The sequence below is a fragment of the Eulemur rufifrons genome, chromosome 30, assembly GCF_041146395.1.
Source record: "Eulemur rufifrons isolate Redbay chromosome 30, OSU_ERuf_1, whole genome shotgun sequence".
Lineage (NCBI taxonomy): Eukaryota > Metazoa > Chordata > Mammalia > Primates > Lemuridae > Eulemur > Eulemur rufifrons.
This window is the reverse complement of record NC_091012.1, coordinates 79,496,640-79,515,984: the sequence shown is the minus strand read 5'-3', so window position 1 is coordinate 79,515,984 and position 19,345 is coordinate 79,496,640. Positions and strand designations below refer to the sequence as shown.

The window sequence follows — 19,345 nt, the reverse complement described above, 5'->3', positions numbered from 1 at the left end:
TCTATGCATCTCTTCCATATGGTGTTCACTAGTATTCTTTGTAATATCCTTTATAATAAACTGGTAAATATAAGTAAGTGTTTTCCTGAGTACTGTGAGCTGCTATAGCAAATTAATTGAAATCAAAGAAGGAGTTGTGGGAATCCCAACTTGAAAACTGTTAGTCAGAAGTTACAGAGGGCCAGACTTGACTGGCGTCTGAAGGGGGAGCAGTCTTGTGGGATGGAGTCCTCAATCTGTGGGATCTGATACTGTCTCCAGGAAGACTGTAGAAATTGAATTGGAGGACACCTACCTGATGTCTGCTGTAGAACTAATTGCTTCCTCATTGATAAGGAAGAAATCCCCACACATTTGGTCACACAAGTCTTCTGTGTTGATTGTTGTGTGGTGTGAAACCAGAGAAAAATTTGTTTTGTTTTCTTTTCTTACATTTAACCTACATCCAATTTTTCCTATTCTTAGTATCTTACATCACTATGGTACATATGTCACAACTTTTGAACCAATATTGATACATTATTATTAGTTAAATCCATTCTTTATTCATATTTCCTTAATTATTAATTCATATTTCTTTTGTTTTGCCATTTCAAGAATATTGTATTATTGGAATAATAGAGTAACTATTATTCTAACTAACCCTTTCAGACTGGATTCTGCTCAGCAATATGTTAATACACTTAAGATTCATCCATATTGGGAGGGCAAGATGGCAGACTAGAAGGAGCCTGCGCTTGTGCTCTCAAGGAAAGGATCAAATATTTCACATAGAGGTTCACCCAAGGATGGACCATCTCAGAGAAAGCATTGTGAATCATGATAGAAGTGACTGGAAAATGCCCAAATCTTGGGAGAGAGATGTGGGCTGATCCAATCGACAAGTTCAGAAGGTACCTGGCAGAAGCATCCACATGTAGGGAAGGGTCAGGAGAGAGATCCCTGAGGCTCTGCATTCCCCAAGTGGACACTGAAACCCAAGCTCCTAGGGAGCTCCTCCACTACAGTAGGCCTCCAAACTGATTAGAGAGCTGCTTGGGGACTTTGTAGCAGTATTGCACCATAGAACAGGCACAATGGGGTCCCGCCAGCTTCTAGTCCCAGGTTGCTGAAACAGATGCCATTCTGCACACTCAGCCCCAGAGTGCATGGTCTGCAGAAGGATCAGCTCCAATGAAAAATTTTCCCCATTGCACCTGCCAGGACAGGGAGGTAGCAGGGAGGGTGGGAAATGTCATGAACACTGTAACTGGGTGCCCCTCCCAACAGCCTCCATCATCCACCTCCCAGGGATCTGAGCATAGCAGGCACCCACTGGGCCTCAGCATCTCCTGCTGCAATCACGCTGTCTTGATAATGCCACCTCTACCATCTGAGTAGCACTGCAGCAGCAACCAGTCAGATCTGTGCAAACAGAGAGGCTCAGTCACCATGATGCCCAGGCAAGTTGCTGCTTGTCTCCCCTGCCCTAGGAGCCGTAGGTGGCTCAGCCACTGTGGCCCAATGAGTGAGCCCACCAACAGCCATGATCTGGTGACCCACCAAGGTTCTGACCAAGGCCCCCTGACCTGTCCAGGCACCTGCCAAGATCCCATGCCACCACAGGTACCAGACACCCACCAAGGTCCTGCAACCACCCAGGTGCTGGCAAAAGCCACACAACCTGTCTCCATTGAGAGGAACTCACCCAGTCCTCTGCTGGAGCTTCTATTAATAATAATGGCTGGGGGACCAACCCACCAATCCAAGCTAATATACCAACAGCACCAGCTTGGACCATGACAACTACATGGGAATGGAATGACACAGGAGAATGGTGAATTACCGGTTCTCAGTGTATATGACCTCCTCCCCAAGGTCAGTCCTCCAGAATAGGACACTAAAGCACTATCTAGAGACATCTACTTCTTCACATTAAGTAGGAGAGTTCTCAGCAAAGGAGAACAAGTGTGTCACAAACCAATCATCACTGAGCTGAGAGAAGAGGTTTCAGATGAGAAGAAACCAGCAAAAGAATTTCAACAACATGAGAAAACAAAGCTAGTTATACACACCCAAAGGATCACAATAGATCCACAGCAATGGAAACCAACCAAACGGAAACTGTTGAAATTTCAGAAATGGAATTCAGAATATAATTGCAGAGAAGATGAATAGGATTGAAGAGAAAGTTGAAAACCAAAACAAAGAAGCCAAAAAATTTTTCAAAAATATGAAAAACTCACTAAAGAGATAGACAACATAAGAAAGTATATAACTGAACTTAAAGAAATGAAAGAGTCATTTAGCAAATTAAAAAATACAGTAGAAAGCTTCAGCAACAGTATAGAACAAGCAGAAGAAAGGATCTCACACCTTGAAAACAAGGCTTTCTAACTAACCTGGTGAGTCAAAGATGCAGATAAAAGAATAAAGAAGAATGAACAATCATGCAGAGAAATATGAAACTATGTTAAATAAGGTAATATATGAATTATAGGTATCCCACAAGGAGAAGAAAATGCAAAAAGCATGGCACAACTCATTTGAGGGAATTGTTGAGGAGAACTTCCCTAGTATTGCTGGAGATTCAGATATTCAGATACAAGATGGTGATCAAGCACTGTGAAGATTCATAGCAAATAGGACACATAGTCATCAATCTGGCAAAAGTAAAAATAAAGGAGATAATTCTACCAGCTGCAAGATGAAAACAACAACTAACCCGCAAATGAAAACCCATAAGGCTAACAGCAGACTTCGCAGCAGCAATCTTACAAGCCAGAAAGGATTAGATCACTAGCTAGATTAACAAAAAATCAAAATGAAATAACTCAAATAAGCTCAATAAGAAATTAAAAAGGATTGAATCCTTGGGATTTTCTAGACATAATATCATGTCATCAGCAAAGAGTGAGAGCTCGACTTCTTCTGCTGCATTCAGACATCCTTAATTTCCCTCTCTTGTCTAATTGCTCTAGCAAGGACTTCCAGCACTATGCTAAATAGAAGTGGAGATAGTGGGCAATCTTGTCTGGTTCCAGTTTTAAGGGGGGATGCTTTCGTTTTTTTCCCATTCAATATGAACAGCAAAGGAAACTATCATTAGAGCGAATAGACAACCTACAGAATGGGAGAAAATATTTGCTTTCTACACATCCAATAAAGGGCTGATGATAAGAATTCATATAGAACTCAAGAAACCCAACAAGAAAAAATCAAACAGCCCCATCAATAAACAGGAAAAGGACATGAACAGAAACTTTTCAAAAGAAGACAGAGTAATGGCCAGAAAACATATTTAAAAAATGCTCAACATTTCTATTAATTAGGAAAATGCAAATCAAAACTGCAATGATATATCACCTAACTCCAGTGAAAATGGCCTTTACCAAAAAGTCCGAACATAACAAATGCTGATGTGGAGGTGGAGAGATTAGAGCACACTTACACTGCTGGTGGGACTGCAGATTAGTACAACCCTGTGGAAAGTAATTCAGAGATACTGCAAAGAGCTAAAAATAGAAATACCATTCGATCCAGCAATCCCACTACTAGGCATCTATGCAAAGGAAAAAAAGACATTCTATAATAAAGACATCTATACTAGAATGTTTACAGTAGCACAATTTACAATTGCAAAGATGTGGAAACAACCAAAATGCCCATCAGTACATGAGTGGATTAATAAAATGTGGTATATGCATACCATGGGATACTGCTCAACTACAAAAAACAATGGTGATCTAGCATCTCTTATATTATCCTGGATAGAGCTTGAGTACATCCTTTGAAATGAGGTATCACAAGGATGGAAAACTTGCACATATGTACTCTCCATCAAACTGGTACTAATTGATCAACATTAAGGTACTCATTTGGTGCAGGTCAGGTAGGGGGGTGGAGGGATTGGGGGGTAAATCCATAGTTAATGGAAATGGGGCATACTGTATGGGAGAACGACATGCTTGTAGCCCTGGCTTGGGTGAGGCAAATTCATTTCATGTAACCAAAATGTTTGTACCCCCATAATATCCTGAATTAAAAAATAAATAAATAATAAAAGGTATAATTAACATAAAAAGAAAAGAAAAAGTAGACATTAGAACTGATTGCACAGAAATGCAAAATACCATCTATGAAAACTACAGAAACCTCTACATTTACAAGGTATAAAACATAGAGAAAATGGATAAAAACCTGGAAACACCCAAAACTCAATCAGGAAGAAATTGAAATCCTAAACAGACCAATATTGAGCAATGAGAATGAACCAGTAATAAACTAAGAAAAGAAATCCCTGGACCAGAAGGATTCACAGCTGAATTTTACCATACCTACCAAGAAGAACAGCTACCCATTTTACAGACATTATTCCATAACATTGAGAAGGAGGGAATCCTCCCTAATGCATTCTATGAAGCCAGTATCACCTTGATACCAAAGCCAGGAAAGGACACAACAAAAAAGGAAAACTACAGAGCGATATCCTTTATAAAAATAGATGCAAAAATCCTCAACAAAAACCTATCAAACTGATTCAACAACACATCAAAAAGATAATTCACCATGATCAAGTGGGTTTCATCCTGGTATCCAAGGATGTTTCAACATAGGCAAATCAATAAACGTGATTCACCACATAAACGAGAAGCAAAAACAAGGACCATAAGATCATTTCAATAGATGCAGAAAAAGGATTTGATAAAATCCAGTACGCTTTCATGATAAAAACCCTGAAAAAACTAGGCATAGAAGGAACATGCCTTAAAATTATAACAGCCATATATGACAAACTAACAGCCAATATCATAGTGAATGGGAAAAATTTGAAAGCATTCCCCCTAAGAACTGGAACAAGACAAGGTGTCCACTTCACCACTTCTCTTTAACATAGTATTGGAAGTTCTATCCAGAGCAGCCAGGCAAGAGAAAGAAATAAAAGGTTTCCAATTCAGAGAGGAGGAGGTCAAGCTATCCCTGTTAGCTGATGGTATGATCTTGCATCCAGAAAAACCCTAAAGACTCCACCAAAAGACTCCTAGAATTGTTAAATAAATTCAGCAAAATCTCAAGTTACAAAATCAATGTACACAAATCAGTAGCATTTCTATAAATTAATAATAGTCAAGCTGAAAGTCAAATCAAGGACTCAATACCATTAACAAAAGCTACAAAGAAAATAAAATACCTAGGAGTATACGTAACCAAGGAGGTGAAATATCTTTACAAAGAGACCTACAAAACACTGATGAAAGTAATTGCACATGACACAAATGGAAAAACATCCCTCACACATTGATTGGGTGAAAAAAGATTGTTAAAATATCCATACTGCCTAAAGTGATTTACAGATTCAATACAATCCCCATCAAAATATTAATGTCATATTTCACAGCTCTAGAAAAAAATAATCCTAAACTTCATTTGGAACAAAAAAAATAGCCCTAATAGTCAAATCGATCTTAAAGAAAAATAACAAATCTGGAGGCATCACATTTTCAGACTTCAAATTATATTTCAAGTCTTTAGTAATCAAAGCAGCCTGGTACTAGTATAAAAGTAGAGACCTAAACCAGTGGAACAAAATTGAGCACCCATAAATAAAACCATACAGCTACAACCAACTGATCTTTGACAAAGCAGACAATAACATACACTGGGGAAAGGAAGCCCTATTCAATAAATGGTGCTGGGAAAATTGGATAGCTACATGCAGAAGGGTGAGTCAAGACCCCTATCTCTCACAATATACAAAAATCATTTTAAGATGTATAAAAAACGGTTCCATTAGTCTACGTCTCTGTTCTTGTGCCAATACCATTCTGTTTTCCTTACTAGAACCTTGTAGGATAGCTTGAAATCTGGTAAATTGATGCCTCCCAATTTGTTCTTTTTGTGGTGTGCACTGTCTGGGCAATGGACACACTAGAAGCTCTGACTTGGGTGGGGCAAAGGCAATATATGTAACCTAAACATTTGTACCCCTGTAATATGGTGAAATTAAAAAAGGGAAAAATATGTATAAAAGACTTAAATTTAAGGCATGAAACCACAAAAATTATAGAAGAAAACATAAGAAAAACTCTTTTAGATATAGACCTAGGCAAAGAATTTATGACAAAGACCCCAAAGACAAATACAGCAACAATAAAAACAAATAGATTGAATTAAATTAAAAATCTCCTGCACAGCAAAGGAAATAATCAACAGAGTGAATTGACAGCCTATAAAATGGGAGAAAATATTCACAAACTATATATCCGACAAATGGCTAATATCCAGAATCATCAAAACACTCCAACAAATCAGCAACAAAAAAATAAACAACCTCATTAAAAAGTGGACAAAGGACATAAACAGAAGATTTTTAAAAGAAGATGGATCATCAAACATGAAACAATGATCAATGTCACTAATTGTCAGGGAAATCCAAATTAAAACCTTACCCCTATCAGAATGGCCATTATTAGAAAGTCAAAGTGATAGATGGCTGGTATGGATTCAGAGAGAAATGAATTCTTATACATTCTTGGTGGGACTTCAAATTAGTACAGACTCTATGAAAAACTGTATGAAGATTCTTCAAAGAAATAAACGTAGACCTACCATTTAATCCAGCAATCCCACTGCTGGGTATCTACCTAAAGGAACAGTCATTTTATGAAAAAGAAACCTGCATTCAAATGTTTATCTGAGCACAATTCACAATTGCAAAGATGTCAAATCAACCTAAGTACTCATCAATTCATGAGTGGATAAAGAAAATGTGGTGTATACATACCGTGAGGGTACTACTTGTCTATAAAAAGGAAGAAATAATGTCATTTACAGCAACTTGGATGGACCTGGATCCCATTATCCTAAGAGAAGTATTCAAGAATGGAAAAGCAAATACCATATATTCTCACCAATAAGTGTGAGCTAAACGGTGTGTACACACAAGCACAAAGAGGTGTGAGTAACATTGGAAACCAGGAATGGGTGAGGGGTAAAATCTTACCTATTGGCTACAATGAACACTATTCTGGTGACAGGTACTAAAGACCTGACTTAAGCATTATACAAGGTATCCATATAAAGAAAACATTGGTACCCGTTCAATATTTAAATTTGAAAAATTTCTTTCGTATTATTCTGTGGTTCTGTAGGTTCTTCCTTTTCTATTCTGCAAAGTGTTCCACTGTATGGGTTTACCAGTTTATCCATTCACCTATTGAAGGACATCTTGTTTTCTTCCAATTTTTGGTGATTATGAAAAAAGTTGCAATAAATATTACAACATGAATTTTTTGTGTGTACATAACTTTTCAGTTCACTTGAATAAATATCAAGGAGCATGATTGCTGAATATGGTATATCTAGATCAGCGAGAAATTGCTGCATTCTCTTTCAAATTGGATGTAACATTTTGCATTGTTATTTCTAGTTGTTCTTCACCATTGATGGCATTTTTACTGTCAATACATATTTATATAAATTTTAGCCATTCTAATAGAAATTGTGGTCTCTCATCCTGGATTTAATTTCATTTCCCTAATTGATAATGATGATGATTCTCTTTTCATTTGCTAGTTTTCCATCTGAATAGATTAGGTTATTAAGTATGAAATATCCAATTTCCTTAAGTACTATGTTTGGAAGTTGATATCTCTGACATTTCACTTAAAAAATCAAATTATTATGGGGGTACAATTATTTTGGTTACATGGATTGATTTTGTACTGCTTAAGTCTAAGTTATAAGTGTGCCCACAACACATATAATGTGCATTTTGAAGGTTAGGTACAATTTCACCCATCCCTTTTCCCCCATTCCACATGAATGATTTCTGCTGAGTTTTACTTCCATCTGTGCACATGAGTACCGATTGGTTGGTTCCAATGGAATAGTGAATATATGTGGTGTTTGTTTTTCCATTCTTGTGATACTTCACTTAGGAAATTGGTCTCCAGTTCCATTCAGATTGTTGCAATAGGTATTGATTCATTTTTTGTGGCTGAGTAGTACTCCATGGAATACATATACCATATTTTATTAATCCACTCATGAATTGATGGGAACTGGGGTTGATTTCACATCTTTGATATTGTGAATTGTACTACAATAAACATTCTATTGCAAGTGTCTCTTTGATAAAATGACTTTTTTTTTCCCTTTGGGTAAATACCCAGCAGTGAGAATGCTGGGTCAAATGGTAGGTCTACTTGAAGTTCTTTGAGGAATCTACATACTATATTCCAAAGAGGTTGTACTAGTTTGCAGTCCAACCAACAGTGTATAAGTGTTCCTTTCTCTCTGTATCCATGCCAGCATATATTGTATTGGAACGTTATAATAAAAGCCATTTTTGCTGGGGTTAGGTGATATCTCATTGTGGTTTTGATTTCCATTTACCTGATGTTTAGTGTTGTTGAATAGTTTTAAATATGTTTATTGACCATTATTCTATCCTCTTTTGAAAAGCTTCTGTTCATGTCTTTTGCCCACTTTTTGGCAGGGTTTGTTTGATAGTTTTTTTTGCTGATCTGCTTGAGGTCTTTGTAGATTCTGGTTATTAGCACTTTTCTGGATGTAGTATGTAAATAGTTTGTCCTATTCTATTGGTTGTCTATTCACTCTGTTAATTATTTTCTTGGTTATGCAGAACCTTTTAAATTTAATTATGTCCCATTTATTAATTTTTGGTCTTGTGATTGCTTTGGGGGTCTTCTTCATAAATTCTTGTGTAGGCTCACATCTAGAAGAGTTTTTCCAAAGTTTTCTTCCAAAATTCTTATTGCTTGCATGTCTTACATTTAAGTCCATTATCCAATTTGAACTAATTTTTGTTAGTAGTTGGAGATTTGGATCTTGTTTCAGTCTTCCACATATGGCTATCCAATTTTCCCAGCACCACTTATTCAATAGGTTTTTTTTTTCCCCAAAATGTATATTGTTGTCTGCTTTGGCAAAGATCAAATGTCCATATGTGGATGGCTTTATATCTGGGTTCTCTGTTCTGTTTCATTGGTCTGTGTCTCTATTTTTGTGCCAGTACCATGCTGTTTTGGTTACTATAGCCTTGTAATATAGCTTAAAGTTTGGTAAAATGATGCTTCCATATTTGTTCATTTTGATTACGGTTGCTTTGGTTAGCTGGGATCATTTCTGATACCAAAGCATAGAATTATTTTTTTTTGAAATCTGCAAAAATGATGTTTGTATTTTGATGGGGATGGCATTGAATTTGAAAATTACTTTGGGTAGTATGGACATTTTAACAAGGTTGATTCTGCTGATCCATGAGAATGATATATTTTTCCATTTGTTTACATGATCTTCAATTTCTTTCCTCAGTTATTAGTAGTTCTAGCTGTAGATACTTTGTATATAGGTTAAATGTAATATATTTCTAGATATTTTATTTTCTTTGTAGATATTGTGAAAGGTATTGATTCTTTGATTTGATTCTCAACTTAACTGTTGGCATATAGGAATGCTACTGATTTGTGTACATTGATTTTGTAACACGAGACTGTGCTGAATTTATTTATCAATTATAGAAATATCTTGATGGAATTTTTAGGGTTTTCTAGATATAAGATCATATCGTCAGCAAACAGTGGTGGTTTGACCTCGTCTTTCCCCACTTGAATATGTTTCATTTCCTTCACTTGCCTGATTTCTCTGGGTAGGACTTCTAGCACTACGTTGAATGGAAGTGGTGACAGTGTGTACCCTTGTCTTATTCCAGTTATAACTTTTAATACTTTCAACTATTTCCCATTCAGTATGATGTGAGATTGTTCTATTTGGCTTTTATTCATTCATCCATTCATTCATTTTTTTTATTTGAGAATATTACAGGAGTACAAATGTTTAGGTTACACATATTGCCTTTGCCCCATCTGAGTCAGAGCTTCAACAGTGTCCATCCCCCAGATAGTGCACACTGCACAAATTAGGTGTGAATGTACCCATCCCTTCCTCCCTCCTCTCACCTGGCTGACACCAGATGAATATGACTACTATATATACACTTAAGTGTTGATCAGTTAATATGAATTTGATGGTGAGTACATATGGTGCTGGTTTTTCCATTATTGTGATACTTTACTTAGTAGAATGGGCCCCAGCTCTATCCAGGAAAATACAAGTGGTGCTAGATCACCATTGTTTTTAATGGCTGACTAGTACCCAATGGTATAAATATACCACATTTTATTAATCCACTCATGTATTGATGGGCACTTGGGTTGTTTACACATCTTTGTAATTGTAAATTTTGCTGCTATAAACATTCTAGTGCAGATGTCTTTTTTACAGAATGTCTTTTTTTCTTTTGGGTAGATGCTCAGTAATGGGATTGCTAGATCAAATGGCAGTTCTACTTGTATCTGTTTAAGGTATCTCCATATTGCTTTCCACAGAGATTGTACTAGTTTGCAGTCCCAAAAACATACACTGGGGAAAATAATGCTTATACAATAAATGTTGCTGGGGTAATAGCATAGCCACATGTAGAAGACTGAAACAAGATCCGCACCTCTCACCTCTCTCATTAATCTAAACACTGTGGATAACAACCTTAAACCTAAGACATGAAACTATAGTAATTCTAGAAGAAAATATTGGAAAAATTCTTATAGACATTGGCCTAGGGAAAGAATTTATGAGGAAGACCCCAAAGGCAATCACAGCAACAGCAAAAGTAAATAAATTGGACCTGAAAAAATAAAAAAGCCTCTGAACAACCAAGGAAACTATCATGAGAGCAAATAGACAATCTACAGAATGGGAGAATATGTTTGCAGGCTACGCATTGGATAAAGGACTGATAACTAGAATGTATATGGATCTCAGAAAAATCAGAAAGAAAAAAAATCAAACAACCCAATTAAAAAGTGGGCAAAGTACATGAACAGAAACTTTGCAAAACAAGAAAGACTAATGGGCAACAAACATATGAAAAAATGCTCAACATCTCTAATCATCAGGGAAATGCAAATCAAAACCACAGTGAAATATCACTTAACTCCTGTGAGAATGGCTTTTTCTCAAACAGTCCCAAAATAATAAAAGTTGGCATGAATGAAGAGAGATAGGAACACAGTTTGGCCTTTATAATTTTCAGATATGCTCCATCTATGCTTATTTTCTTAAGAATTTTTATAATAAAAATGTGCTTAATTGTATAGAATGTTTTTCTGTATCTATTGATATGATCATATGACCTTTCCTTCAGTTTATGTGGCTAATCGTATTTATGGATTTCTATATGTTGAACCATCCTTGCATCCTCAGGATGAAGCCCACTTTGTCATGGTGGATTTATTTATTTACTTATTTTGATGCGCTGCTGAATTCAGTTTCCTAGAATTATATTGAGAATTTTTTTCATCTGTGTTTATAAGGGATATTGGTCTGTAGTTTTCTTTTTTGTGTCTTTTTGTGGCTTTGGCATCAAAAAGATAATGGCTTCATAAAACGAGTTGGGGAAGATTCGCTCCTTTTTGATATTTTGGAATAATTTCTGCAGTATGGGTTCCAAATCTTTGTAGGTTTGAAAAATTCTACTGTGAAATCATCTGGTATGGGACCTTTTTTTTGGAATATTTGTTATTGCTGATACAATTTTGATGCTCCTTATTGGTTCCTTCAGGATTCTAATTCTTCCTGATTTAGCCTTGGGAGTTTGTGTGTTTCCAGGATTTGTCTATTTTCTCAACATTTTTGAGATTATGTGTGTAGAGATTTTTATAGTATTCACAGATGATATTTTGTGTTTCTGGGGTATTAGTTGTTATATTTCCTTTCTTCATTTCTCATCGAGCTTAGTTGGGTCCTTTATTTTTTATTTCTGGCTAATCTTGCAAGAAGTCTATCAATTTTGTTTAAAATTTCACTTTGAAACTTATTGTTTTATTTTTATTGTGAAGGTACATACTCAGTCTTTCAAATGCATGTTTTCACTTGCATTTCTCTTTCAAATATTTTTAAGAGCAATTTTTGTGATATCATGGATAAGTCATAATTTCATGTTATTTTCGAATATGAGTTGTGGTGGAACCAATGCAGTTCAGACAGGTCAAAATATTCAATGAAGTGTTTTGGAAGGATGTGGCTAATGAATAAGTATGTGCATGGTTGGAGAAGTTCTGTTCTAATGATATTCATCTTGAAAAATGATCCATGTGGGCGACCCAAGACCAAATTGGATAATGATGAGCTGAATGCTATAAAGGACGTGAGTCCATCTCAACCTACCTGTGAATTTTTTTAAGACTGGTTTTGCTTTATTTTATTATTATTTCTTTAATTTCAGCTTATTATGGGGGTACAAAAGTTTAGGTTATATATATTACCCAACCCCCCCATTCCCCCAAGTCTGAGCTTCAAGCATGTCCGTTCCCTAGACAGTGCACATTGCACTCATCACGTAGGTATACACCCATCCCCTCCTCCCAGCCCCCACATGTGTCCCATACCCAATTGGTGTTATTCCCAAATGTGCACTTAGGTGATGATCAGGGAAACCAATTTTCTGGTGAGTACATGTGGTGCTGATTTTTCCATTCTTGAGATAGACACTTCACTTAATAGAATGGGTTCCAACTCTCTCCAGGAGAACCAAAGAGATGCCATATCACCGTTATTTCTTATAGCTGAGTAATAATCCATGGTATACATATACCACATTTTACTAATCCATTCATGAATTGATAAGCATTTGGGTTGTTTCCACATCTTGGCAATTGCGAATTGTGCTGCTATAAACATTCAGGTACAGGTGTCTTTTTTATAGAATGACTTTTGTTCTTCTGGGTAGATGCCCAATAATGGGATTGCTGGATCGAATGGTAGGTCTACTTGAATCTGTTTAAAGTATCTCCATAATGCTTTCCACAGGGGTTGCACTAGTTTGCAGTCCCACCAGCAGTGTATGAGTGTTCCTTTCTCTGCATCCATGCCAACATGTGTTGTTTTGGGACTTTTTGATAAAGGCCATTCTCACTGGAGTTAAGTGATATCTCATTGTGGTTTTGATTTGTATTTCCCTGATGATTAGGGATGTTGAGCATTTTTTCATATGTTTGTTAGCCATTTTTATATCTTCTTTTGAAAAATTTCTATTCATGTCCTTTGCCTGCTTTTTGATAGGGTTGTTCGATTTTTTCTTACTGACTGTCCTGAGTTCTAAATAGATTCTTGTTATCAGTCCTTTATGTGATGTGTAGTATGTGAAAATTTTTTCCCATTCTGTAGGTTGTCTGTTTATTCTCTGGACTGTTTCTTTGGCTGTGCAGAAGCCTTTTAATTTAATCAGGTCCCATTTATTTATTTTTGTTGTTGCTGTGATTACGTTAGGGGACTTCTTCAAAAATTCTTTGCCTAGGCCAATCTCTGCAAGAGTCTTTCCTACATTTTCTTCTAGAATTCTAATCGTTTCACACCTAAGGTTTAAGTCTGTTATGCACTGTAATTTGATTTTTGTGAGAGGTGAAAGCTGTGGGTCCTGTTTTAGTCTTCTACATGTGGCTATCCAGTTTTCCCAGCACCATTTATTGAATAAGGAATCTTTTCCTGAGAGTATGTTTTTGTCTGCTTTGTCAAAGATTAGATGGCTATATGAGGATGGGTTTATATTTGGATTTTCTGTTCTGTTCCACTGGTCTGTGTCCCTGCACTTGTGCCAATACCAAGCAGTTTTAAGAATCACAGCCTTGTAGTATAGTTCGAAGTCTGGCAAATTAATACCTCCCATTTTGTTTTTGTTGCTTAAAATTGCTTTGCTAAACGGGGTCTTCCTGGTTCCATACAAAGCGTAAAATTATTTTTTCTATGTCTGTGAAAAAAGATGTTGATAATTTAATAGGGATTGCATTGAATCTGTAGATCACTTTGGGCAGTATAGACATCTTAACAATGTTGATTCTTCTGATCCACGAGTATGGTATGGTTTTCCACCTATTTACATGCTCTGTGATTTCCTTCCTCAGTGTTTCATAGTTCTCCCTATGGAGGTCCTTTACCTCCTCAGTTAAATATATTCCTAGGTATTTTATTTTCTTTGTTTCTATTTTGAAGGGTGTTGAGTCCTTAATTTGGTTCTCCGTTTGACTGTTATTGGCATATATGAATGCCTCTGATTTGTGTGTATTGATTTTGTAACCTGAGAATTTACTGAGTTCATTGATCAATTCCAAGAGTCTCTTGGTTGAATCCTTGGGGTTTTCCAGATATAACATCATATCATCAGCAAAGAATGAGAGTTTGATCTCTTCTTTCCCTATTTGGACTCCCTTGATTCTGCTCTCTTGCCTGATATCTCTCACAAGGACTTCCAATACTATGTTGAAAAGTAATGGGGACAGTGGGCAGCCTTGTCTGGTTCCGGTTCTAAGTGGGAATGCTTTCAATTTTGCCCCATTCAGCATGATGTTGGCTGTGGGTTTGTCATATATGGCTTCTATCATTTTTGAATAGGCCCCGTCTATGCCTATTTTGTTAAGTGTTCTTATCATAAAAGGGTGTTGAATTTTGTCGAATGCTTTTTCTGCATCTATTGAGAGGATCATATGGTCTTTATTTTTGCTTCTATTTATGTGGTGAATTACATTTATAGATTTGCATACGTTAAACCATCCAAGCATCTTTGGTATGAAGCCCACTTGATCATGATGGATTATATTTTTGATAAGCACTTTGATTTGATTTGCTAGAATTTTATTGAGAATTTTTGCATCTATATTCATAAGGGATATTGGTCTGTAGTTTTCTTTTTTTGTTGCATCCTTTCCTGGTTTTGGTATCAAAATTATGTTGTCTTGGTAAAATGTGTTGGGGAGAATCCCATCCTTCTCGATGTTGGAGAATAGTTTATGTAGGATGGGCACCAGTTCTTCTTTGTAGGTATGGTAACATTCGGGTGTGAACCAATCTGGTCCAGGGCTTTTCTTTTTGGGAAGGTTTTTTTTTTTTTTTGCTGTTTTGATTTCAGATCTAGATATTGGTCTATTCAGGAATTCTATTTCTTCCTGGTTGAGCCTGGGAAGGCTGTGTGTTTCTAAAAATTTGTCCATTTCCTCCACATTTTCCAATTTGTGTGCATAAAGATTTTTGTAGAATTCATAGATGATATCATGTATCTCTGTGGCATCGGTTGTGATTTCTCCTTTCATGTTACTGATGGAGGTTATTAGAGTTTTTTCTTTTCTGCTCTTGGTTAGTCTAGCAAGAGGTGTGTCTATTTTGTTTATCTTTTCAAAGAACCAACTTTTTGTTTTATCAATCTCTCTTATGTTTTTGTTTGTTTGTTTGTTTGTTTTCCTTTTCATTTAGTTCTGATTTGATCTTAATAATTTCTCTCCTTCTGTTGGATTTGGGGTCAGTCTGTTCTTTCTTCTCCAGCTCTTTGTGTCTATTCATTAGGTTTTATATTTGTAAGTTTTTTGTCTTTTTGATATAGGCATTTATGGAAATAAATTTTGCTCTCAGGACTGCTTTAGCTGTGTCCCATAGATTTTGATAAGTTGTGTCTCCTTTGTCATTTAATTCAAAGAATCTTTTGATTTCCATCTTAATTTCTTCATTTATAAAATAATCGTTCAGGAGAAAGTTATTTAACTTCCATGACTTTGAGTAGGAATGAGAATTTCTGTTAGGGTTTATTATTACGTTTATTCCACTGTGATCTGAGAATATACATGGTATAATTTCTATTTTTTTTTAATTTTTTAAGACATGCTTTATGTCCTAGGATATGGCCAATCTTTGCGAATGTCCCATGAGCTGATGAGAAGAAAGAATATTCAGTGGATTTTGGGTAGAATGTCCTGTAGATGTCCGTCAGGCCCATTTGTTCTAGCATTCTCTTTAAGTCCATTATTTCTTTGTTTATTTTTTGTTTGGAGGATCTCTCCTGTACTGTCAGCGGCATGTTAAAGTCTCCAGCTATTAAAGTATTGTTATCTATCGTTTGGTTCAGATCACTTAGGGTTTGTTTATGAATCTGGGTGCACCTAAGTTGGGTGCATATATATTAAGTATAGTTATGTCTTCTTGTTGAATTGTACCCTTCACCAGTATATAGTAACCATCTTTGTCTTTCATTACTTTTGTTGATTTAAAAACTAAGTTATCAGAGATTAAAACCACCATGCCTGCTTTCTTTTGGCTTCCATTTGCTTGAAATATCGATTTCCACCTTTTTATTTTCAGTCTAAATGCATCCTTGCAGGTTAGATGAGTTTCCTGAAGACAGCACATACTTGGCTTGTATTTTTTTATCCATTGGGCCAGTCTATGTCTCTTGAGTGGGGAATTCAATCCATTCACATTTAATGAGAGAACTGATAAGTGAGAAAGATTTTTGTTCATCTTGTTGGTGGAACTTCATTGTTATGTTTTCTCTCTTGAGCCATTGTGAAAACTGGGTTTTGGTCTTTATCTCTTGAGTACTTTTACATTCGTGGGTCTTTTTTGTGTTGGGCCGTGTGTAACTCTGTTTTGAGTACTTCTTGGAGAGCTGGTTGTGTCTTGGTGAATTCCCTCAGTTTTTGTTTATCTGAGAATGTCTTAATTTCTCCTTTGTATACAAAACTTATTTTAGCTGGGTAGAAGGTTCTAGGCTGGGCATTATTCTGTTTCAGAAGAGTGTGAATGGGGACCCAATCTCTTCTTGCTTGTAAGGTTTCAGTTGAGAAATCAGGCATAATTCTGATGGGCTTTCCTTTGTATGTTACTTGTTTCTTTCTCCTTACTGCTCGAAGAAGGGTCTCTTTAGTGGATATTTTGGTCAGTCTGCTGACTAGGTGGTGTGGTGTTTTCCTATTTGCTATGAATCTCCCAGGGGTTCTTTGAGCTTCTTGCACCTGTATATCTAGAGTTTTGGCAAGGCCTGGGAAATTTTCCTCAATTATATCTTCAAATAGCTTATCCAACCCTTGCTTATTGTCTTCTTCACCCTCAGGAATGTCGATAACTCTCATGTTAGGCTTCTTCACATAATCTCACATTTCTTGTAGACTCTGGTCTTTTCTCTTATTGCTTTGCTCTATCTCTGTGACTGACTTATTTAATTGGAAAGTGTTATCTTCGATCTCTGGGATTCTTTCTTCTGTTTGATCTACCCTGCTCTTGAGACTTTCCACTGTGGTTTGTATCTCCCTGAATAAATTATTCATTTCCAGGAGTTCAGTTTGATTTTTCTTCAATATTTCAATTTCTTTAGTGAATTTTTCTTCCAAGTCCTGGATTTTTTTTGTGGTTTCTTTGTGTTGGTTATCCATTTTTTCTTGCTTAATATTCAGCTTATTTATGATCCATGTTTGAAATGCTTCCTGTGACATGTTGCTAATTTGAAACTGGTTTGTGTCAATTGGTAGAGAGCTGGTAATCCTTTTTGGGGGCAAGATTTCAGTTTGATTCTTTATACTCCCAGAGTTCTTTCACTGAGCCCTTCCCATCTTGATCAATTGTTAGATCCCTTCTTTCAGCTTCTTTCAGCTTTAATCTGTATAGAGGCATGCCGTGCATGCTGTTCTTAGGCTGTGTAGCAGCCCAGGTAAGCTGCCTCCTCTGTCACTTGGGGGAGCCCATCACATGTTGTTCAGGATTTTGCTACCTCAGCTGAGGGGCTGCTCCTCTTGGGTCTAGCCCCAGAGAATTAATTTGACCCAAAACCGGTTTGAGAGTCAAGTCACTGGGCTGTTCTGATTGCAGACAGAAAGCATCTTTTACTTGCCTCTTCCTCTCCAGAGGTGGTTTTTGCCTCACTCCGCATGAAAGACAGTGGCTAGAAGGAGGGGGCAGTGCCCTCGTTTGCCCAGCTTCCCAGTGGCTGCAGCTCCCGCAGGCGATGGTCTGCCCCGCCCCAATGTCTGCAAGTTCCACGCTCCACTCTCTCATGACTGGGGAAGCATTCAGTGTTCACGCAAATACGGAGCTCCTAGTGGGGTTCCACAGACTAGGGGAGGGAGCCACCCAGGGAGCTGCGCGGTACCCAATCGCTCTACAGCAGCTAGGCTGTGGACCCCGACAATGGCGGCTGCCCCTCGGCAGATCGCTGGTGCTGGGGGTGAATGTTCAGGGTCTGGCAGGGGCTGGAGGAGCCAGGGATTCAGGGAGCCCAGATGCCCATGTAAAGGAGACAGTTTGACGTCTCCTAGCTGCCTTTCGCTGCAGCCTAGCGCAAACCTTCCCTGTCTTGTGCAGTCTGCGCACGGAGCTCCGGGGGTCCAAAATGCCTCCCGCTAATGTCTCTTCTCCACAGAGCCCCAAATCTCCCGCGGTGATTCTGCACCAACTTCATGCAGTTCCCTAATTGAGTCGGTGTGGAGGTCAGTGGGGAAACAAGCTGCTTTCCTGTGGGGCTGAACCCACCTCACTCGCTGGTGAGGCGGGTACAGCCGTCCCACATTCCCCTCTCTATTGTCCGTCCTGCACTCTCCAGATGTTCCCGATCTTATTTCCCATTCACCTCAGTCTTTTCTTGCTTTCTGTGTCCGATGCTGATTCTCCATGGATTGCCACCATTGTTCTTGTGGGGGAGCAATCCTCTAGCATTGTGGCAGGCCGAGATCCATGCCTTTCTCTCTGGGAGCACGAATCCAAGAGGTCACCTCCACTCCACCATCTTCTTCCTCCTCTCCTACGTGTCAATTAGCACCAAGGTTTGAAATTACTATTCCAACAATATTGGACATTTTAAATAAATCCACAAGGTAAAGAAGCTGAATAGATGGATTCTGTGTGAATTAAATGAGCGTTAGCAGAGAAATTGTCTCGAAGCTTACCTTTCTTGCTATCATGACATAAAGACGAACCATTTCTACACTGTATTGTTAAGTGTGATGAAAAATAGATTATTTATTTATTTAGGATATTATGGGGGTACAAACATTTTGGTTACATGCAATTCATTTGCATGGCCCAAGCCAGGGCTACAAACATATCCCTCCCGCATACAATGTGTTCCACTTCCATTAGTTTTGGGTTTACCCCCACCACCAACCCCTGACTGGTACCCAATGAGTTTTACTACCATGTGAACACGTTAGTGTTGGTCAGTTAGTACCAGTTTCATTGCGAGTACATGTGGTGCAGGTGCATGTTTTTCCCTCCTTGTGATACCTCACTTTGAAGGATGGGCTCAATCTCTATCCAGGATAGCAGTGTAAGAGTGTTTCAATCTCTCCACATTCATGTCAGCATTTGTTGTTTTGGGACATTTTTATGAGGTCCATTCTCACTGGACTTAGGTGATATCTCATTATAGTTTTGATTTGCATTTCCCTAATGATTAGAGATGTTGAGCACTTTTTTATATGTTTGCTGGCCATTATTCTGTCTTCTTTTGAAAAGTTTCTGCTCATGTCCTTTG

General features: G+C 37.5%; 1 protein-coding gene across 2 annotated transcripts in view; it reads left to right on the top strand.

The window, feature by feature from the left end:
• The window catches only part of DACH2 (dachshund family transcription factor 2), a 638,422-nt gene that overhangs the window by 349,091 nt on the left and 269,986 nt on the right, over positions 1-19,345 (top strand). The window lies entirely within an intron of this gene.